The sequence below is a fragment of the Lynx canadensis genome, chromosome A1, assembly GCF_007474595.2.
Source record: "Lynx canadensis isolate LIC74 chromosome A1, mLynCan4.pri.v2, whole genome shotgun sequence".
NCBI classification, from domain to species: domain Eukaryota; kingdom Metazoa; phylum Chordata; class Mammalia; order Carnivora; family Felidae; genus Lynx; species Lynx canadensis.
Window position 1 is genome coordinate 55,721,196 of NC_044303.2, and position 23,758 is coordinate 55,744,953.

Consider the following 23,758-nt stretch of genomic DNA (forward strand, 5'->3'; position numbering starts at 1 on the left):
GCCGATGTCAGACGCTTAACCGACTGAGCCACCCAGGCGCCCCTCATTTGGTTATATATTAAGAAACTTGATAAACTGGTCCTAAATATGTGGAAGAAAAAAATCACAAATAGCTAGGACAGTTATAAACATAATATGTACAAACAGGTAAAATTCTCTACCGAATATTAAGACACTTCAAAAAACCATAGCAATGAAAGCATGTCCTCATTTCAGGATCACAGTCAAGGTTTGGCTGTATAAATTGTGAGTTTAAATGGAAATTATGTAGACACTATATCTCACGGGTATCACATGAGGCTTGCCTAATTTGTGTCTTCACAGAAATGTAGTGAGATATGTAGTAGTGATTAAGCCAATGTAATGTTGCTAATCAGTTCTAAAATCAGTATTTTTGGTTTAATTCATTTTTTACATTTAGTAGTTTTCCATGCTGCTGTATGAAACTACCAAAAATTTAGTAGCTTAAAAAACCATAAGTTTATTGGTTTACATTTCTGTAGAAATCTGGCATGGGTCTCAGAAGTGTTGGCGGACCTAGGTTCCTTTTTGGAGGGTCTAAGTGCAGGGTCTTTCCAGATTCTAGAGGCTACCTACACTCTTTCTTACATTGTCAAAGGCAGTAACAATGTCTGTGACCATTCTTCAATAGTCACATCTGTTTATGACTCTGAACTCAGCCAGAGAATGGCCTCCAATTATAATGACCCATGTGACTAGATTTAACTCTTTGAATAATCCAAAATAATTTCCCCACATCTGTGTTCATAACTTAGTACCATCTAGAGAGACATTTTTGCTATGTGAGGCAACATTTTTTCTGGTTCCAGAGGTTAGGTTGTGGACATTTTAAGGGAGATTTTATCTACCTTTAACATATGGTGTCAGTTAAGGTGATAAAATGAGTACCTAATATGAATAGGAACAGTGGTCTCAGAAAGTTCTTCACTACAACGCAAGAAGCCTCAGCGTTTTTAGATCTGTGGATTTTCTCCTTAGTGCAGGGGTGTGAAGTCTCTTGACTCTCCCAAAGTGTGAATGTCGTCTTTCACGAGCACCTCTGACCTTGCTTTGACCAAAACTCTTGCGAGATGCCATCTACAATTTTACCGTAGGATTCCTGGATCTGATCATAGTAATATTTTCAGAAAGTTTGGAGCCTAATTGAGACTGATAATGAACAATTTAAGTCATAGTTTTATTCCAATTTATGTGATTTTGTTTTCATTAGAAGCACCTTACTTCTTGCATATGGATAAGACAGATGGTTGCCTTTAAATAGTGTTGATATAAACTTAGATGATAAAAGTGTAATATTTTGTCAGAGAATCAAGCATATTAAGAGTATATCAATGACATGAGCTCTTAAAAAAAGATCAAATACATGAAATTGATGATGGGCTGGGGGTGAGTGTGTTAGAGGATGGAAAACCTGATGAAGCAAACAAACATTTGGAGAGAACATACTTGAATAAGCATACTGCAAGTTAAGAGGTAGAATTAGAAGATAGCTTGTTTTTGAGTTTGTGATTTAGATGATTGTTTGAGAGATGAAAAATTTAACCTCAAAACTGGAAATGGGTTGTTGAAGAAGAATGGAAGAGAAAAATTGTGATGGAATGTCTATTTTCATGTATGCTTAAATAAGGTATGTTAATGAGAGGAGTTTTAATATAGTAGAAGGATGTGATACAGAGCTTGAGCTATCAAAGGAGGATATAGGTTTAGCAGAAAGTAAATCAGTAATCCTTATATAAAGGTCATGGGAACATCATAGAAACATAACATGTTACTCAGTGGAACCAGAATTTTTAACACAGGATGGAAAAGCAATATTTTGAAAATAATGTTCGGAAGCAAGGGTGATACTAGTGCCACTTCTGTACTCTGAGTTATATGTAGCATGCAAAAAACTAATACTTTCAGGTGTTAAGGGAAATAAGAACCAAGTGATAGTTTAATAAAATCAAGGAGTAACATTCAGGGGAACACTTGTTGAACATAAATAGAATTTTCAAAGTACCTTCTGGAAAAGTTAGTCAGTTGGAGGGAAAGGAGCTATTAAATACATCTAAATGTACAGATCATGCAATAGGCAATTTAAATGAAATACATGATAACGAATATGGTACAGGCACCAAACAACCAGGACAGATACTGAATAAAATAGCCAGTAAAGTCATACTCATTTTTAGAAGCTGAACATTGGCGTTAGAGTTCTGTTTTAGAAATGATAGAAAACTTGCACTTAAGACAGTGTCATAAAAAAAAATGGAAAGACAGGCATGTATATTGTAGTGGAAAAGGGAACACACAGGCTTAGGTTGATGAACCCAAGATGGTATTAACCATAATCTCATGGATAGCTGCAGTGATTGTTGCCATTTGTGTCAGCAGTGTGCAAACACAGTAGAATCAGATAGTTTTTCTCTCTTTAGAAGCATCTAGCAGTAATTTTAAATAAAACCACCTAGAGAACTACTGGTAAAGCTACTCCTATGGTGATAGGAAAATTTTAAAGGCCTATTGATTGATGAGGATTCATAGCTGCTTCCCTGATTAAAATAAAAGAGAAATTATCTAAATATTGGTTATTCTTTCCAACTGTACCTTGTGTGTGTGTGTGTGTGTGTGTGTGTGTGTGTGTGTGTGTGTGTGTGAGAGAGAGAGAGAGAGAGAGAGAGAGAGAGAGAGAGAGAGAGAAAATGAGAGAGAGAGAAATTGGGGGCATGAATTGAATGATCTGTTTTTTTTTTTTAGCTTCGTGTTTATCTACATTGATTCTGTATTATCATGTCATCACTTTGCACCTTTGGAGTCATATATGAAAACCTTCTGGTCATTTTTACTCTTCTGTACAGAAAATGACATTCACTTAAAGGCCAAGTCCTCAGAAGAAAGCACTATTTTTGGAAAAGTGTTTCTGTACAAATCTGTGTCTCTATCATGTTTCCTACAAAAACAGCAGGAATTTTCAACAATGATTCCTGAACTCTATATATAATTCCACTGTTTTTAGAAAGCAAATTTGAAGCAGCCTTTCTCAGAGACAGTTACCCACTGAGAGCATAGCAAATACAGTTTTACCTATTATCTTGGATTTACTTCTATTTTCTGGTCTTTACTACTAGTGTCAGTGCCTAGTCCCTGCACTTTCTCTGAAGGCAAAGTGAGTCTAAGAAAAATGAAACCAAGAATTGATTTACCATTCAGCGCATCCCTGTATAGAGATTGCATTTACTGGATTCATTTACAACTGATACATGCAGAAATTATGTATATATCATATATGTTTGCTTAACAAAAAGGGGGAAATATGCTTGAAAATTCTAAGGCTTAATCAATTTTACAGTTTTCCCTTCAGCTCTTTGTCCAATAGTTAGTAATTCTTAGAGACTCCTGTACTGCTGGATGACTCCAGATCAATGATTTCTAATTGGTGTAGGGCAATTGGTACTATTCTTCAATGATTTTGTCCCTTCATATATTTCAGTGATATTTGCACATCTGCACTCTTCTGCTGATATTAGCACTTCCCTGTGTAACCATCTCCTACTTCCTCCAAGAAAATTAGTCGTTGGGCAGAAACTGCATCATTTCAGTATTTTTGTGCTGAAAGTAAATTCTGTAAAGACACAAACTCACACACACATACATGCACATGCATCCTTCTCAGAGGTCTCTCTTCTTTCAGTTCTTTCACTGGTTTTTCTGGTCCAATCCATACCTATCCCATTTAAAACCGTTTTCAGTACCTTAGATCTATTGATATTTTGCTGTTGAAGCCAAATGAGAAAGATGCTCAGGCCTTCCCCACCCCACCAAAACAAAAGAATCTTCCCATATCTCTGCACCCTATGATAGCTTACCATGAAACAGAATGCATCATTTAAAAAAAATTTTTTTTAAGTTCATTTATTTTGAGAGAGACAGAGACAGCAGGAGTAGGGGAGGGGCAGAGAGAGAGAGAGAAAAAATGCCAAGCAGGCTCTACACCAAGCGCAGAGCCCGATGAAGGTCTCAGACCCACAAAATCGTGAGTGAGGTCATGATCTGTGCCGAATCTGAGAGTCGGATGCCTCTGAGTACCTAGGTGCCCCAGAAGACATTATTATTTTTAATCTGTGCTTACTTCTTTTTTTTTTTTTTAATTTTTTTTTTGAACGTTTATTTATTTTTTTGGGGACAGAGAGAGACAGAGCATGAGCGGGGGAGGGGCAGAGAGAGACGGAGACACAGAATCGGAAACAGGCTCCAGGCTCTGAGCCATCAGCCCAGAGCCTGATGCGGGGCTCGAACTCCCGGACCGCGAGATCGTGACCTGGCTGAAGTCGGACGCTTAACCGACTGCGCCACCCAGGCGCCCCTATCTGTGCTTACTTCTTAACATACTTCAATCTGAGGTCTTCCTTCATCTCTTACATAATATCTTTGCAAAGTCATTATTGATCTCTATTTTTCTCTTTAAAATTGTACCCTTAGGAAAATAATTTTCCTAAGAAATTTATTTATTGTCATTGCTCCAACTACTACTTGTATTTCAAATGTTAGCTAATCTGAAGTACGGGCTTAGATTGACATTTTTTGCAGGCAAGTATTTTGGTTTTTTTTTTTTTTTTTTTTTTTTGTGCTGATCTGTATAACCTATTTTTTTCATTTGTTTAAATTATTTTTTAATTTTTTTAAAATATGAAATTTATTGGGGCGCCTGGGTGGCGCAGTCGGTTAAGCGTCCGACTTCAGCCAGGTCACGATCTCGCGGTCCATGAGTTCGAGCCCCGCGTCAGGCTCTGGGCTGATGGCTCGGAGCCTGGAGTCTGTTTCCGATTCTGTGTCTCCCTCTCTCTCTGCCCCTCCCCCGTTCATGCTCTGTCTCTCTCTGTCCCAAAAATAAATAAAGGTTGAAAAAAAAAATTTAAAATATGAAATTTATTGTCAAATTGGTTTCCATACAACACCCAGTGCTCATCCCAAATGGTGCCCTCCTCAATGCCCATCACCCATTTTCCCCTCCCCCCCGACCCCCATCAACCCTCAGTTTATTTTCAATATTTAAGAGTCTCTTATGGTTTACCTCCTTCCCTCTCTGTAACTTTTTCTCCCCCTTCTCCTCCCCCATGGTCTTCTGTTAAGTTTCTCAGGATCCACATATGGGTGAAAACATATGGTGTCTGTCACTCTTTGCCTGACTTATTTCACTTAGCATAACACTCTCCAGTTCCATCCAAATTGCTACGAAAGGCCAGATTTCATTCTTTCTCATTTCCAAGTAGTATTCCAATGTATATATAAACCACAACTACCTTATCCATTCATCAATTAATGGACATTTAGGCTCTTTCCATAATTCGGCTATTGTTGAAAGTGCTGCTATAAACATTGGGGTACAAGTGCCCCTATGCATTAGCACTCCTGTATCCCTTGCGTCAATTCCTAGCAGTGCTATTGCTGGGTCATAGGGTAGATCGATTTTTAATTTTTTGAGGAACCTCCACACTGTTTTCCAGAGAGGCTGCACCAGTTTGCATTCCCACCAACAGTGAAAGAGGGTTCCCGTTTCTCCACATCCTCTCCAACATCTATAGTCTCCTAATTTGTTCATTTTAGCGACTCTGACCAGTGTGGGGTGATATCTCAGTGTGGTTTTGATTTGTATTTCCCTGATGACGAGTGACGTTGTTCATCTCTTCATGTGCCTGTTGGCCATCTGGATGTCATCTTTAGAGAAGTATTTATTCATGTCTTCTGCACTTTTCTTCATTGGATTATTTATTCTTCGGGTGTGGAGTTTGGTGAGTTCTCTATAGATTTTGGATACTAGCCCTTTGTCTGATATGTCATTTGCAAATATCTTTTCCCATTCCATCAGTTGCCTTTTAGTTTTGTTGATTGTTTCCTTTGCAGTGCAAAAGCTTTTTATCTTCATGAGGTCCCAGTAGTTCATTTTTGCTTTTAATTTCCTTGCCTTTGGAGATGTGTCAAGTAAGAAATTGCTGTGGCTGAGGTCAGAGAGGTTTTTTTCCTGGTTTGTCCTCTAGGGTTTTGATGGTTTCCTGTCTCACATTCAGGTCCTTCATCCATTTTGAGTTTATTTTTGTCAATGGTGTAAGAAGGTGGTCTAGTTTCATTCTTCTACATGGTACTGTCCAGTTCTCCCAGCAACATCTGTTAAAGAGACTGCCTTTTTTCAATTGGAAAAAATTCCTGCTTTGTCAAAGATTAGTCGACCATACATTTGTGGGTCCAATTCTGGAGTCTCTATTCAATTCCATTGGTCTATGTGTCTGTTTTTGTGCCGATACCATGCTGTCTTGATGATTAAAGCTTTGTAGTAGAGGCTAAAGTCTGGGATTGTGATGCTTCCTGCTTTGGTTTTCTTCTTCAAAATTACTTTGGCTGTTCGGGGTCTTTTGTGGTTCCATACAAATTTTAGGATTGCTTGTTCTAGCTTTGAGAAGAATGCTGGTGCAATTTTGATTGGGATTGCATTGAATGTGTAGATAGCTTTGGATAGTATTGACATTTTAGCAATATTTATTCTTCCAATCCATGAGCACATACTATTTTTCCATTTCTTTGTATCTTCTTCAATTTCCTTCATCAGCTTTCTATAGTTTTCAGCATACAGATCTTTTACATCTTTAGTTAGGTTTCTTCCTAGGTATTTTATGCTTCTTGGTGCAATTGTGAATGGGATCAGTTTCTTTATTTGTCTTTCTGTTGCTTCATTGTTAGTGTATAAGAATGGAACTGATTTCTGTACATTGATTTTGTATCCTGCAGACTTTGCTGAATTCATGTATCAGTTCTAGCAGACTTTTGGTGGAGTCTATCAGGTTTTCCATGTATAGTATCATGTCATCTGCTAAAAGTGAAAGTTTGACTTCATCTTTGCCAATTTTGATGCCTTTGCCAATTTTGATGCCTTTGATTCCCTTTTGTTGTCTGATTGCTGATGCTAGAACTTCCAACACTATGCTAAACAACAGCAATGAGAGTGGACATCCCTGTCATGTTCCTGATCTCAGCTGGAAAGTCTCAGGTTTCCCCATTGAGGATGATATTAGCTGTGGGCTTTTCATAAATGGCTTTTATGATGTTTAAGTATGTTCCTTCTATCCCAACTCTCTCGAGGGTTTTTATTAAGAAAGGATGCTGAATTTTGCCAGTTGCTTTTTCTGCATTGATTGAGAGGATCATATGGTTCTTATATTTTCTTTCGTTAATGTGATGTATCACGTTGATTGATTTCTGAATATTGAACGAGCCCTGCAGCCAAGGAATGAATCCCACTTGATCATGGTGAATAATTTTTTTATATGCTGTTGAATTCGATTTGCTAGTATCTTGTTGATGATTTTTGCATCCATATTCATCAGGGATATTGGCCTGTAGTTCTCTTTTTTTGCTGGGTCTCTGGTTTTAGAATCAAAGGAATGCTGGCTTCGTAGAATGAGTCTGGAAGTTTTCCTTTCCTTTCTATTTTTTGGAATAGCTTGAGAAGGATTGGTATTATCTCTGCTTTAAAAATCTGGTAGAATTCCCCCCAGGGGAGCCATCTGATCCAGGACTGTTATTTGTTGGGAGATTTTTAATAACTGATTCAATTTCTTCACTGGTTATGGGTCTGTTCAGATTTTCTATTTCTTTCTGTTTGAGTTTGGAAGTGTGTGAGTGCTTAGGAATTTGTCCAGGTTGTCCAGTTTTTTGGCATATAATTTTTCATAGTATTCCCTGATAATTGCTTATATTTCTGAGAGATGGTTGTAATAATTCCATTTTCATTCATGATTTTATCCTTTGGGTCTTCTCCCTTTTCTTTTTGAGAAGCCTGGCTAGAGGTTATCAATTTTGTTTATTTTTTTCAAAAAACCAACTCTTGGTTTCATAGATCTGTTCTACAGTTTTTTTTTTTAGATTCTGTATTATTTATTTTTTCTCTGATCTTTATTATTTTTCTTCTTCTGCTGGGTTTGGGGTATCTTTGCTGTTCTGCTTCTGGTTTCTTTAGGTGTGCTCTTAGATTTTTGTATTTGGGATTTTTCTTGTTTCTTGAGATAGGCCTGGATTGCAATGTATTTTCCTCTCAGGACTGCCTTTGCTGTATCCCAAAGCATTTGGATTGTTGTATTTTCATTTTCATTTGTTTCCATTTATTTTTTAATTTCTTGTCTAATTGTCTGGTTGACCCATTCATCCTTTAGTAGGGTGTTCTTTAGTCTCCACGCTTTTGGAGGTTTTCCAGACTTTTTTCTGTGGTTGATTTCAAGTTTCATAGCATTGTGATCTGAAAGTGTGCATGGTATGACTTCAATTCTTGTGTACTTATGAAGGGCTGTTTTTTGACCCAGTATATGATCTGTCTTGGAGAATGTTCCATGTGCACTGGAGAAGAAAGTATATTCTGTTGCTTTGGGATGCAGAGTTCTAAACATATCTTTCATGTCCATCTGATCCAATATATCATTCAGGGCCCTTGTTTCTTTATTTATTCTCTGTCTAGGTGTTCTATCCATTGTTGTAAGTGGAGTATTGAAGTCTCCTGCAATTACCACATTCTTATCAATAAGGTTGCTTATGTTTGTGATTAATTGTTTTATATATTTGAGGGCTCCCATAATCGGCACATAGACATTTATAATTGTTAACTGGATAGACCCTGTAATTATTATATAATGCCCTTCTTCATCTCTTGTTACAGCCTTTAATTGAAAGTCTAGTTTGTCTGATATAAGTATGGCTACTCCAGCTTTCTTTTGACTTCTAGTAGCATGATGGATAGTTTCCATCCCCTCATTTTCAATCTGAAGGTGTCCTCAGGTCTAAAATGAGTCTCTTGTAGGGGCGCCTGGGTGGCCGACTTCGGCTCAGGTCATGATCTCACGGTCCGTGAGTTCGAGCCCCACATCGGGCTCTGTGCTGACCCCTCAGAGCCTGGAGCCTGTTTCAGATTCTGTTTCTCCCTCTCTCTCTGCCCCTCCCCTGTTCATGCTCTGCCTCTCTCTGTCTCAAAAATAAATAAACGTTAAAAAAAATTAAGAAAAATACTTTATAAAAAAATAATAAAATAAAATGAGTCTCTTGTAGACAGCAAATAGATGGGTCTTGTTTTTTTTATCCATTCTGATACCCTATGTCTTTTGGGTGGAACATTTAGTCCAATTACATTCAGTGTTATTATTGAAATATATGGGCTTAGAGTCAGTGTGATATCTGTAGTTTTCATGCTTCTAGTGGTGTCTCTGGTACTTTGTGGTCCTTGCAACATTTAACTCACAGAGTCCCCCTTAGCATCTCTTGTAGGCTGGTTTAGTGGTGATGAATTCCTTCAGTTTTTGTTTGTTTGGGAAAACCTTTATCTCTCCTTCTATTCTGAATGACAGACTTGCTGGGTAAAGGATTCTTGGCTGCATATTTTTCCTGTTCATCACATTGAAGATTTCCTATCATTCCTTTCTGGCATGCCAACTTTCAGTAGATAGGCCTGCTACTATCCTTATGTGTCTACCTTTGTATATTAGGGCCCATTCATCCCTAGCTGCTTTCAGAATTGTCTTTATCCTCGTATTTTGCCAGTTTCACTATAATATGTCATGCAGAAGATCGATTCAAGTTACGTCTGAAGGGAGTTCTCTGTACTTCTTGGATTTCAATGCCTGTTTCTTTCCCCAGGTCTGGGAAGTTCTCAGCTATGATTTGTTTAAATATACCTTCAGCCCCTTTCTCTCGCTCTTCTTCTGGAATGCCTATGATACGGATATTGTTCTATTTGATTGCATCACTTAGTTCTCTAATTCTCCCCTTGTACTCCTGGAATTTTTTATCTTTTTCTCAGCTTCCTCTTTTTTCCATAATTTTATCTTCTAATTCATCTATTGTCTCCTCTGCCCCTTTAATCTGTTCAGTGGCCACCTCCATTTTATTTTGCACCTCATTTATAGCATTTTTTAATTCATCATGAGTATTTTTCAGTCCCTTGATCTCTATAGCAATAGGTTCTCTGCTGTCCTCTATGCTTTTTTCAAGCCCAGCGATTAACTTTATGACTATTACTCTTAATTCTTGTTCTGTTACATTGGTTAAATCGGTTTTGATGAATTCATTAGCTGCTGTTAGTTCTGGAATTTCTTTTGAGGAGAATTCTTCTGTTTTGTCATTTTGGCTAGTTTTCTGTCCCTTATGTGTTTTAAAAGCTTGTGTACTCTTCACCTGCGAGCACTGCTATATTAAAGGAGGGTCATATAGTGTCCAGGGCCTGGCCCTTCAAGAGGTGTTTTTTCAGGTATTGTTACTTGCTTCCTGTTGTTGTGGCTTTGGTTATTTTATTACCCTACTTGTAGTAATATTTTGGACCCTCACTAGATGTGCTTCAGTTTGTTCCTTGGAGTAGCCCTGTAAAGGAAAACAGACAAACAGGAGACAAAAACACACAAACACACAAACAAATAACACCAACAAACAAATAAAGAAAAACAAAAAACTAAAGACTAAAAACAAAAAACCCCAAAACACTGACTACAAGTAAAGAAGAGGGTGGAGGTGGTGCTGATGGAAAAGCACATACAAAGAGAGAAATGCGGGGGTGGGGGGGGGAGAGAAAAAATAAACATTGATTAGGCAGAGAGACTAAAAGGCTTAATCCAGAGAGAGAGAAAGGACAATAAAGAAGGAGGCGGGGAAAACGAAGATAAAATAGCTATATGGCTTTGTTATTCCAGAGAGAGAGAGAGAGGAGTGTAAAAAAAGGAGGTGTAGAACATGTATCAAGACAATAGATTAAATATATCTGTTTAGAGAGACCAATAACTAGAGTAACCAGCCTAAGGGAGGGAAGAGATAAGGAGGAGAAATGGGGGCGGGGAGGGAGAATATATCTATATATCCAGAATTGACCTAGAGTTAATCCAGGCAATGCTGCATTGCTTGTTGGGAGTACCTGTCCACAGGGTCTGTGCCACTGTGGTGGATACCCAGTTAACCCAGCACAAAGGGGCGTGGTTTGATGTAATCTGAACCCACCTCCACTGGAGTGGATCCCTGAGGATCCAGGAGTGATCCCCGAGGCCCTGCCTTGGTGGTGATGGTCAGGGAAGGTGGGGGGGGGGGATAGTGATCCCCCAGTCTCTTCTCCACCAAGCCAGACCTGGTGGACTCTGTTTGAGTCGTCCTCACTGTGCCGCCGGCACAGATGAGGCAGTCCTTCTCGCTCTGCCAACTCCGCTGACCCAGCACTTGGCTAGGATTCAGAGTCCCTATCTGTGCGCTCTGGCACTGGGGAAGCGCCTCTCAGTGCTGTGATATGTGGTTCCAGCTGGCTTTGTCTGTGCACCTTCACTTCAGGGAGGACCACCTTCTCCTACTGCGGACTGAGCCGCTGCCCTCCCTGGGAGCCACCGCCCTCCCTGGGAGCCACCTGGGTGGCCATCGCAGGCAGGCTTTGTCTTTTCCCATGGCACTCCAGGGAAACGGTGGCCTTATCCTCCTGCAGACTTAGCCCTCAGCCTAGCCACTGTGGTGTGTGGTGAATGCAGGCAGGTTCTGTGCTATTGCGCAGCCCTCCAGGGAGGGAACCACTTTCTCCAGCTGCGGACTGAACCCCTGACCTGCAACCGCACCAAGGCCTGGCTCCCCTCCTCCCAGGGTGAGAGAACAGGGAGCCGGCTCCAGTCTGAAGGAAGCCCCACAGTTAGAGATCTGATCCCTCTCAGTATCAGTTCGAGGTCTTTCTCCTGTCCAGATACAGCCCTGCACTTCCCTAGCCACTCTCTGCAGGCAAACATTTTGGATCATCACCATTTTTTTTTCAGATTATCTGGATGTCTTATATAAAAACAATCCCATTATCTTTCTCTGAACTATTAATTTTACTTTATTTTTATTAAGTTTTGTATATATATATCCACTTCAACCCACTTTTTTAAAATCACTTTTAGCATTCCCTTTCCTTTCCTTTATTTACAATAATACATATCAGACAAGGACCGACAAACATACAATTTCTTAGCACACTTCTCACAAATTTGCTTCTACTCATAGACCCATTTTCCTGCTGTATAACCCTGTGCATTTGCCACAGGCATTTTATATTCTACAAATGCCTACCCCAAATCTGTTTCTTCTGTTCATCTTCACTTTTCTTTCTCTGACTTCATCATCTTTTACTCTCCCCAGTCAGAAATTTGTCTTTAACTCTTCCGTTTTTAAAACTTTTGACATATAGTCAATAAGTTTGCTTGTTTTGCTTCTTTGTTACATAGTAAATTAATCCCTTTATCTTTGTCCTGACTGCCTGTGATGGTTAATTTTCTGTATCATGGAACCTTAATACACCACTCCTCCTAATGATTGCTGTAACTTCCTAACTTGTCTTTTTTCCTCCAGTTTTTCCTCATTAGGTCAGTTCATCTTCCTGCCAGACAAGTCTCTATCTTAAACACAATCTGGCCACGTCATTCCTGGTTGGAACCTTTTCAATGATATTTCATTCCTTTTATGATAGAATACATTCTTTTTTAGTATGTTAGAGTTGCCTCTACTTTTATCTATATTACCTCATACATATATTTCTACTACTACATACATAACCATTATGTAACAGCATTTATATAATTTGCTTTATAAATACATTTTACTATCCATGCTTTTTGTTATTTCACCTCACCTGTCTCGAATGTTCTGGCCTCCTTTTGCCTCTCCTACTACTTTCCTATTCTCTCTAATCCTCATTTTACAAGGATTCTTTACTTGAGTTACCATTGTACATTGAAAAAAAAAAGGTCATGATAATTAAATATTAAATGGCAACTTGTTAAATTAGACCTCTCTGAAACAACTTTTTTTTTTCAAATATGGATTGTGTTCCTTACTTATAGCATCAATCTGTTTGTGAATCCATTACTTACTGATTGTAGGATTTATAGTAAATATACAGTGTAAATCAATTGCAAAGTAAAATTACCAATGCAGCCCCAAAATAGTTTTATCAATTATATGAAAATGGTCCTAGAGAAGTGCTAAAAATCACAGTAAGAGAAAAAGTTGGAGAAAATAACAGGTAGATGCATGAAAAAATGGGTTGAAAAGTTCTTTAGACAATTGAGCATCTCTTGATTATTTTTGGAAAAAAAACAGTTCTCTTTATGGTTTTCATATAAAGATCAAACATGAAATTCAAAATAATAACATTACTTTACATTGTAATGTTGAAATAAATAAAACAGATAATCACTAGATTCAGACTTTGATACAGAATCAAATATACAAATAAGTATATAAATATAACCTATATTTTGTTAAATGCAGGATAAACTCAATTTTTGCAACAATTGTAAATTATACTGTTCACCTGAGTGTTAACATATATTTTTCATTATTTGTAATGAATTTCTGTTTCTCATTTTATTTTTTTAAAGTTTATTTATTTTGAGAAAGAGAGAACAAGTGTGAGCAGGGGAGGGGCAGAAAGAGAGGGAAGGAGAAAAGCCCAAGCAGGCTCTGTGCTGTTAGGGCAGGACTTGGCATGGGGCTCGAACCATGCTTGAACTGTGAGATCACGACCTGAGCTCAAATTAAGAGTTGAAAGCTTAACCAACTGAGTCACCCAGGTGCTCCTCTGTTCCTCATTTTAAAGAATTTTTGGGGAGGGTATCAGTGAGGTTTGATATATCTCCATGTCGACTTTCATGTACCTTCCTCTATAAATGTACTTGTGATATTTCTGTAATGTATGTATTTGCTTCCCTTCTAAACATATGCATCATTATGTGTAAGCTTTTGATGATAAGTTAATATTACATTTTTAATAAAAAATGTGTCGGGGCGCCTGGGTGGCGCAGTCGGTTAAGCGTCCGACTTCAGCCAGGTCACGATCTCGCGGTCAGGGAGTTCGAGCCCCGCGTCAGGCTCTGGGCTGATGGCTCGGAGCCTGGAGCCTGTTTCCGATTCTGTGTCTCCCTCTCTCTCTTCCCCTCCCCCGTTCATGCTCTGTCTCTCTCTGTCCCAAAAATAAATAAACGTTGAAAAAAAAAAATGTGTCAAATATAGGACCTAGGACCTAATAAGTACCCAAATAAAATCCATTGAATATGATTCAAGAAAATCTGCATTCACAGAGTAATCAAGTTCAATATTTGAAATTATTTTCTGGCACAGAAGAGTCACAAAAAATATTATGTTCATTCACAATCCAGAGAAAATGACCACATAAGGAAAATATGGTAAATGGTAAATACCAGGGAGAGAGAAGGAAGGAATAGAAACAAATAATAGTTCCTAGCAAGAGAAAAAGACATACACGAAGAAGCTTCAGCTGTTGGTGAGTGTCATATTTTGATAATGGAGGGATATAATGGATACTACTTATAGACATCACATGTTTTGCTGATTCACACTCAGAATGCACATTCATACAAATGTGTATGATTTCATACTTAATATGTTCACCAAATAAGTATCCTTTTGGAAAAAAATGAAGTAAAATGACTGTATTAAATATTTTAAGAGAGGTGAAATTATTCCAAGATGATGATACAGGAAATCAGGCAAAAATCAAACACATCTTATTAACCTGTGGAAAAATATGTGGACATATTTCAAACTTCACAAGGAGGTGAAAAATTAACAAAGTTTTAATAAAAGTTATGAAGTCTGAAAATGTTATGTATTAAACATATAAAAGCCTGAGTTTGAAAATTAGGAGACTGGATTTTTTTAAGATCATGGCTGTAATAAATTCCTCAACCATTTTATGGTAATGTTTCTATTTATTGTATTTTTTATCATAAACACTGGGGATGCCTTGCTAACACATGATTTAAGAATTTAATAGTGGCAGGTCGGTGAAACACATGTACAATGAAAATAATTATGGTGCAAATGTTTCAGACTGTAGGTAGTTACCAAGAGACATAAATAAAATTTCTTCTATATTTACATTAAATGTACTTTGTTAGAACAAAAACATTAGGTTTTATTGCAAGCACCGTATTCAGATTATGTTTAAAGAATCTACATAAACATTTGAAGACTTTAACTATGTGTGTGAATGTATTTGTAGCATGCATATAGCATTTGTTGTAGAGACAGTTTTCAGAAAAAAGAAAGCAACTCTACATTTGGAGGGCTTGTTTTTAATATCTACACCTATTTATAACAAGCCTTGTCAGATAAAAAAGAGATTTTTCAGTAAATTATAAAGCATAAAGTTTATGACACATAAAACTTAAAAACTATTAATTTGTGAAACTGTTTCTCTAGATAAGTATATTAGCCTAGGTTATTTTGAGAGTAAATTGACTATAGTATTTAGAGGAAGGAAGGAAGGAAGGAAGGAAGGAAGGAAGGAAGGAAGGAAGGGAAGGAGGGAGGAAGAGAGAGAGGGAGTGTGAGAGAGAAAGAGAGAGAGAGAGAGAGAGGGAGAGAGAGACAGGGAGAGACAGTGCTCAGGCTGGAAATAGGAAGTGGGAAGGAGGACCTAAGGAGTGAAATATGAAGGAAGAGAGAAGAAAGAGGAAAGAACAAATCAAAACAGTTCTCAGGGCAGACAGAGCCCCCAATTCCGAGAGTACATACACATATCTATAAATACTGATGAGTAGATTAGGATTCCTTCCTTGGGCATAAGAATTTGAGAGCTGAAATAAACATTTCAGAATTTCACTTACCATTACTCATGTGAGAAACACATTTAGACTGTAGAAACATAAAGTGAACTTCTCTGGGCCTTCTGGGTGGCTCAGTCGGTTGAGCATTAGACTCTTGACTTTAGCTCAGGTCATGATGTTGCAGTCATGATCTTGTGGTGAGAATGCGCCCCAGGTTAGACTCTGCATTGTGACAGTGTGGAGCCTGCTTGGAATTCTCTCTCTCCCTCTCTCTGCACCTCTACCACTCATGCATTCTCTTTTTTTCTCTCTCAAAAAAAATGGTGAGCTTCTCTCTGTAGAGTGGGTCCTTGAAAAGCTTTTGTGTGAGGTTCAGCAGTGAGGGATTTTCATAACAAACGCAAAAAGTTCAGAGCTGTTCTATTTTCCACCCCTATTTCTTCTGCCAGTTCTAAGTGAGGTAAGGGAAAGTAAAATCGCAAGAATCAGTGATATCTTCTTCTCCATTGTCACTGCTTTCCCTATCCTCATTTCTTTCTCTCCTCTCTCCTTCCCCAATTCCAGTCTTCTCCTTACCCATCCCCATCCTCTTCCTCATATCTCCTTTCTAACTTTTCTTTTCTTTTGCAATGGCCTTTTTTTTTGCAATATGGTAAGGCTTATGGGCTACTTTTCAGAATAGTGTTTAAAAACTACAAAGAGACATGGATTGTAAGGGGGAAACAATTCTGTTAACATGTAGCTATTAAAATTTTTGTAATATGGAAATTTATATGCTTCTATATTAATGCATTTAATAATATGATGCAGTGTCATGTTAATAAATACTGTAATTTCAAAATAGTGACAAGCATAAATGATTTTTAAGAGATATATGCAACAAATGTAATATGGTATATAAATATCTGTGACATCTATTTCTAAAAAATGTCATGGTATTGATCTTACTAATGTAGTTTATGACAGATATGTAATTGGAAGAAATGTTAAATTTCAATGAGAGAATAATAAAGAGTAATAAAAGTATAGTATAATTTTTCTCATTCCAATTCATGAAATCTTCACATTCTATTCAAGAATCCCTTGGATATGGTTGTATCATGCTGGTAGCCCAAAGAACAATAAATTATCTCTATAGAGAAATGATGAGCCTTTACTCGGTTCTCTCCTTGGTTTGGAAATAGCTTTTGGGTAAAACCCACTAGTCTTGATTAAAGTCATGTAACTTAGGCATTTAAAACTCAATTACCATACAGAAATTTGCACATTTTATTTTTTTGTTTTTATTGTTTAATATTTGGTTTTTAGAGTCCAGATCTCTCCATGGAGTACAAATAACTAAAAGCATCCCATGACACTGAAACTCTTTTCTCTGTGCTTTAATAAACTCATAGTCCCTGATGTTCATATAATTACCAGGAAAATGTGGGATCTTAATGCTTTTCCTCCTTAAATATGTAGTTATTGAAAAAAATGATGCTCAATTACATAGAAAAAAATCATGAGAAGCTAGATATCTTGATTTTTAAATTGTCTTAGTCATTGTACATAAATCAGAATATGGATATAAATTCCACATACCTGGTAAACTTTTCCCTTGATATGATATTTCATTTTCTATGCTCAAAATAAAATTAAGCAATTCAGTTTCATAATATATAGCATAGTTAAGAATGCATAGTAAATGATAACTTCAGATGAATGGGAAGGGATAAAAATTATTAGTTATAATTTATTGTTAGCATAAATAAATTCAAACACAGGAATTGGTCCTTCTTTGCACAGTTAAAATCTCAAACTCTTATATAGTTTCTCTCCATGTTGTACTTGATCATTCTGGGTCATTATGTCTCCATCACTGGGAGAATTCACTGCACTAGTGAACCTTGCTCTAGATATATAGTTAGAAGAAGATCTAGATTTAATATTTTTTTAAGGCCCTGCTCTGCCCCCTGGGTCTTGTCCCATCATCCTCTTCCCTGCCCCTGTCCTACCCTCTGGGTTTGAACATGCCTCTGCTCTACCCCCTGAACTGTGACCATGTCTCTGCCCCACCCTTCTGGTTTTGGTCTGGCTTCTCCAACTAGCCTGGCTTGCTTGCTTATTTATTTATTTATTTATTTATTTATTTATTTATTTATTATTTAGCTTAAAACAAAATGTATTATTTCAAAGTTTTTTGTGGGTTAGGAATTACTTGGCTTCCTTGGGTCCTCTGCTTCAGTCTCCTATAGGCTGCAATCAAAGTATTTTCTGAGTCTGTGGTATCATCCAAGGGCTTGACTGCAGAAGCATTTGCTTTTAAGCTCACTCATATAGCTGTTGGACTGTTAGTCTTTGTCTCTCACTGACTGGTGAACTAGTGGTCATCCTCAGTCCCTCACTCCCATGTAGTCCTCTTTATCATGGAATTATGTAAGAAGAGCTAGAGAAGGAATGCTAGGAGGATGGAAGTCTGAGTCTTCTATAATTCATCTCAGAAATGACATCTCATTGCTTGAGTCATATTTTAATTCATTAGAACCAAGTCAGTTGGTCCAGTCCATACACAAATAGATGGTATTACATAAGGTTTGACTATTAGGAGGTCAGATATACTGTATCTGATATACTATATATATACTATGCTATATATAGTATATACTAGTTGGCCTTCTAAAATGGCTTTCAACGTTTCTTATTAATATTGACACTTAATACTCACACTTTGTGAACACCTGTATTTAAACATTACCTTTGTTAATGTATATAGATTTTTAACTTTTTTTTTATAATTTTTTTTTTCAACGTTTATTTATTTTTTGGGGGACAGAGAGAGACAGAGCATGAATGGGGGAGGGGCAGAGAGAGAGGGAGACACAGAATCGGAAACAGGCTCCAGGCTCTGAGCCATCAGCCCAGAGCCCGACGCGGGGCTCGAACTCACGGACCGGGAGATCGTGACCTGGCTGAAGTCGGACGCTTAACCGACTGCGCCACCCAGGCGCCCCTAGATTTTTAACTTTTTAAAGTCACTTAACTTCTCCATTTTTCAGTTAAATGCTTAATGTAAATCAAAGCGTCACATTTTTGTAACAACTAGCTCAGATTCATGGGAATGGGCTTTATTTTAATAACAAACTATACTTCTCTCTGGTTATAGAATAAAATAAAACCTATACAATTTAGGATAAATCAGTTCTAGTCAACATATTTTTTGTTATTTTTTTGTCTCTTTTGACTTTGTCTTGTAAGAAGCACCTATATGGAAAGAGCATCTAGTCTCTTGTCCTTGGTTGTTGTATTTCCAATTAGTATCCACTAAGTCGCCCATTTTCATATCTGGTCCTTCATGCTGGCATCAGCTTAGATGTTTGCCTTCTCACCTTGTCTCCACATTTCTTTTCTTCCTGCATGCACTACCACATTCTGTTCTGATTACAAGTCCTTTCTTTTTTTCCTGGCTTCAGTGCCATATTCTCTTAATTAAAAGGAAAGATCATCTTGCTGCTTTTTCCTTGCTGGGCTGTAGAGGGACTTTGCTTTCATTCCATCTGCTTATATTTTGTACATGACTATCTTACATAACCCTTACTATTTGTATTTTAGCCTGGGTATTGTTTCTTCTCTGTGAGGTTTACCTACTTTCCTGAATCTTAACCAGAAAATGAGGCTGCCATAACCTTGTTCAGCAGGTTTCCAAAATAGCTGGCCTTTAATTTGTTCTACCTATAAACTATCATTTGAAAGCTTAGCTTCAAGTCAGAGAAGCAGAGAGCAGTTCTCTTGAGACCTATTCCAGCTTCAGTGTGTTCTGATGTCCTACTTGACTACTTTGTTTCACTAAGACAAGAAAAGTTCTCATTTTAAAAGCTCTTAGTGAGAAGGAGGGAGACAAAAACTGTGTCAGATTTAGGAAATCTCTCTCTCTCTCTGTATATCTATCTATCATGTACAGATTCTTAACTTTTCTGATTATAACTGTATATAATATTAAAAGTTAAGAGCTTCTTTAGGTCATGATCTCGTGGTCTGCATCGGGCTCTATATTGACAGGTCAGAACCTGGTGCCTGCTTCAGATTCTGTGTGTCTCTCTCTGCCCCCTCACCCCGACTCATGCTCTGTCTCTCTCCATCTCTCAAAAATAAATAAATGTTAAAAAATTTTTAAAGTTAAGAGCTTGTTTCATTCTCAAGTTACTTTCCTAAGCCATGAAAACAAACAAACAAACAAACAAACAAACAAACAAAGTCTAAAAGGTCCAGAGGGCCTAGGGGCAGGGAGTAGCATAGAGCAAGGAATGAATGAGAATGAAAGCTCATTAGTTAACAGATCAAAATCTCATTCTATCAGTATATGAGAGTAATTTGTAAACTCTGAAGCTACACCCACACTGACACACACAAAAGCACATTTATAGATGTACCACACACACAAATATAGTTGCACTATTAATAGGATTATTTACTCTTTTTTAAACATAAAGAACATAATCATTAACAGTATTTATATCGGAAATGCTTCTCAGTGGTCCTATAGTTTAAAACAAGTTTGTAAAATGTGTTTTTTATTCAGGGTAAAACTATTTTTTTAAAAAAATACTATAACATCAAATTTATTGATTTTATTATGTTATCACCATAATTAATTATATTTAAGCACATACACAAATTAGAGAGAGCAAATTACATTAAAAACCTATTTCAGAGAACAAAGATGAGGTTTACAAGTCATTGTATTCATAATTACTGCTAGTAGTTGACAATAATATTACTTTTTTCAAATGTATGAATTGTAGAGTAAATGATGAAAAAGATGATTTACTCAAGAAAAATATGAGTACCAGGTATTTTATGGAAGTGTTGAATCACTATATTGTACACCTGAAAAAAGACTCTATGTCAACTAACTGGAATTGTAATGAAAACTTAAGAAAAAAAGAGGTCATTGGAGAGGCCTCTGAAAGTTTAAAAAAAAACTGAACAAAAACTGAACTAAACATGTTAAGTCAGTAAAAAATATTATACTCATGTGAAGAAGTAAAAGCAAAAACAAAGACACAGTAATTTAATGTAATTTCATGTTAATTGCATTTCAGAGTGTTTATGACACTATCATTTCACTTCTTAATATGGGGAGTGCCACAAAGTTACCATTTTATTAAACTGTGGATGTATATTTATGTAAAGGAAATTTTCACATTATTGCTGACCATTTAAAAATCTATATATAAAGGTTTTTCTTTTTTCTTTTTTTTTTTTTTTTCAACGTTTATTTATTTTTGGGACAGAGAGAGACAGAGCATGAACGGGGGAGGGGCAGAGAGAGAGGGAGACACAGAATCGGAAACAGGCTCCAGGCTCTGAGCCATCAGCCCAGAGCCCGACGCGGGGCTCGAACTCACGGACCGCGAGATCGTGACCTGGCTGAAGTCGGACGCTTAACCGACTGCGCCACCCAGGCGCCCCTATAAAGGTTTTTCAAGTACCTCATTTTTTAATGGAAACTGGAAAATGTCCTAGAAATCTACTCTTTTACATTCTGACAATTCATTCATTTCTAAGGAAAAAAAAAATCAGATTATTTGATTTGTGAGTCTACCTTTCTTTGATAAAAAAACAGAACATAATATATACTATGTTTACTGCAAAGATTGTGCTTCACCCTTGTTACCAATATCCATGATTGTCTTGGCACCAAACTCTTTTTTCCTTGGCTCTTAATTTGCGATACAGTCATCTCTTTGTCAGAGTAATCACACTGGAACATTACTGTGAAAGAGTGCTATGATATCCTAGGGAGAAGACACTTGGAGAGACAAGAAAAATATAATACAAATTCCAAAAAACTATATGTGATCCTGACTCATCACATTTTATGAGAAAAACATGTCATGGAGAATTTCTTAAGCTCTTTTACATCACCATATTACTAGCCCTCTTATTAGCTACACTACAGAAATATTTTAAATATTTTTAAAATTTATTTTTGAGAGAGACAAAGAGAGAGAGAGGGAGAGAGAGAATGAGTGGTGGAGGGGCAGAGATAGAGGGGAACAAATTCCGAAGCAGGCTCCATATTCACAGCAGCGAGTACAATGCAGGGCTGGAGCTCAGGAATCATGAAATCATGACCTGAGCTGAAATTGATCAGTCCACTGGGCCACCCAGGCTCCCCAAGAACTGTTTTAAAATAAACTATGTATTTATAAAGTTTTAAACCTACACAGTAACAGGAACTAATATTTAATATGTGGGCAATATATATAGCTTTCTTCCATATCCTTTGTCTTCTATTGATTGAAATACCAAGTTATCTCCTAGATGGGTAATTTGAAAATTTTCCTTATATTGAAGTCACCTAAGTTTTGTTTTTTTCCCCCTTACTTTGTCCATCATCAATTCTGAACCTCCTCTCTCTAGTCTTTGGAAAATAGTGGCTATCTGTGCTTTGTTGCTCAATTTAGAACTTCAGAGTAATGGCTGATGCCTCTTTTATTCTTCAGATGTTCCCCCTGCCAGCTGATTTATCAACAATACCTCATTCATGGATCCATTTTACTCTTCATCTTCACTGTAACTACACAGAACACATCATCAGCATCCTTAGCTTGAACCGTAATGTATGTTATAACTAGCATTTTATATGTTAATCATACCTCAGAAAGATTTAAAAAAATCTTTCAGCATCTCTCATTCAAATGCAAACTCAGTTACCTTAGACAACAAGACCCACAAGATGTGGGTCCCATCTACTTTATGACTTTGTTTCTTACTAGTCTCCTCATTGTTATTAGGTGTGTGTGTGTGTGTGTGTGTGTGTGTGTGTGTGTATGCATTTTGTTTTGTGATGATAATCACTCTTTCTTGTATTCACACTGCTGATTTTATGGTTTTTAGCAGTGGATTCCTTCCCCTGAATCTGTGAATGATGTCAGGTCATTTAGAAAGTTTGTATCTTAGTTTAAATGTATACAGACAGTCTCATCATATATATAGATATTAATAGAAGTATTAATTGCAATTGCCCATCAAATTTGAATAGATAAAATGAAGTACAATCATTGGATAAAAACTATGCAGTAATAAAAAGTAAACATTGCCAGTCAGGTATAACATAGATGAAACTTAACATTGGTTAAAGAAGGCACTCACAAAATAATAACATATTCTATGAATCCACTTATATAAACCTGAAAACTGGTAAAAATTCATTATAATTTAATATTGTTTCTATCCGGGAGGAGACAAAAGATAGTGATAGGAAAGGGACATAAGGAGGCTTTTGTGGTATGCAGGCAATGTTCTCTTTATTGACCCACATGGTGTTTACAATGATATCTTCATTTTGAAATAATCCATTGAGTTCATTTATCATTAGTATGGTTTTTCTGTATGAAGGTTACACTTCAACTTAAAAGGTTTATTAAAATGACGGGTGTTTAGGTAGTTAGCAAGCGGAATAAGGATGTCAGATTTGATTAAGAATACACATGTTTTGTAATTAGTTGGTAGCTACAAAATCCATGTAAAGGATAATAGAAGGTTGTTTTCAGTGAAAGCTAGGATGGGGCTGTAAAGAATACTGAATCCTAAATTAGGGGTATAAATTTTAGCTTACACATAATAAAGAATTATTGAAATCTTTATTCCATTTTGCTCAGTTAAGAAATTATCCCAAGGTACAAATTATTCCCTCCTAGAGAAGACGGTTATATAATTCAGAAATGAAATTAGATATATTAGTGATTATGTCAAAAGTCAATTATCAGGCCTAGTTTTCATTTGCACAGGTGTATCCACATCCTCTCTTCATTGTAGGCAAACTGCTAATTGTGCCTGTACTGTGCAGACAGGATAAAAAATGCCCTCACCTACTGAACGAAACTGGGGAAGTCCAGGCCCTGCATTTAATCAGCAATCCGATTTTTACCCATTGTTCCTTATGGGGAATTCCATGGACGTTTCATCTCAGAGAATGACATTTTAGAGACCACTGTTTACATTTTGGTATAGACCTCTGTCCTCATCTTTCTCAACTGCTTATTTAATGCAGAAGTGGACTCTGTAGGTTTTCTTCCTACTTCATTTGCCATTTGTAGTTTACTCAGTGTTTTGCCGTGAAGACGATCCTAGGGGTCTAGTCCTGAGTCCTCTTTTCTTTCTCTTTCTTCCTT

The 23,758-nt window shown here is 37.0% G+C and overlaps 1 long non-coding RNA gene across 1 annotated transcript; it reads right to left on the reverse strand.

Annotated features, from left to right (window-relative positions):
- Nucleotides 1-4,312: 4,312 nt before the first annotated feature.
- On the reverse strand, nucleotides 4,313-19,985 carry LOC115527999. Its single transcript, XR_003973127.1, has 3 exons — nucleotides 19,975-19,985; nucleotides 15,436-15,439; nucleotides 4,313-4,398 (listed from the first exon to the last, which is right to left on the reverse strand). It is a non-coding gene; the product is annotated as an uncharacterized LOC115527999 (long non-coding RNA).
- Nucleotides 19,986-23,758: the final 3,773 nt, after the last annotated feature.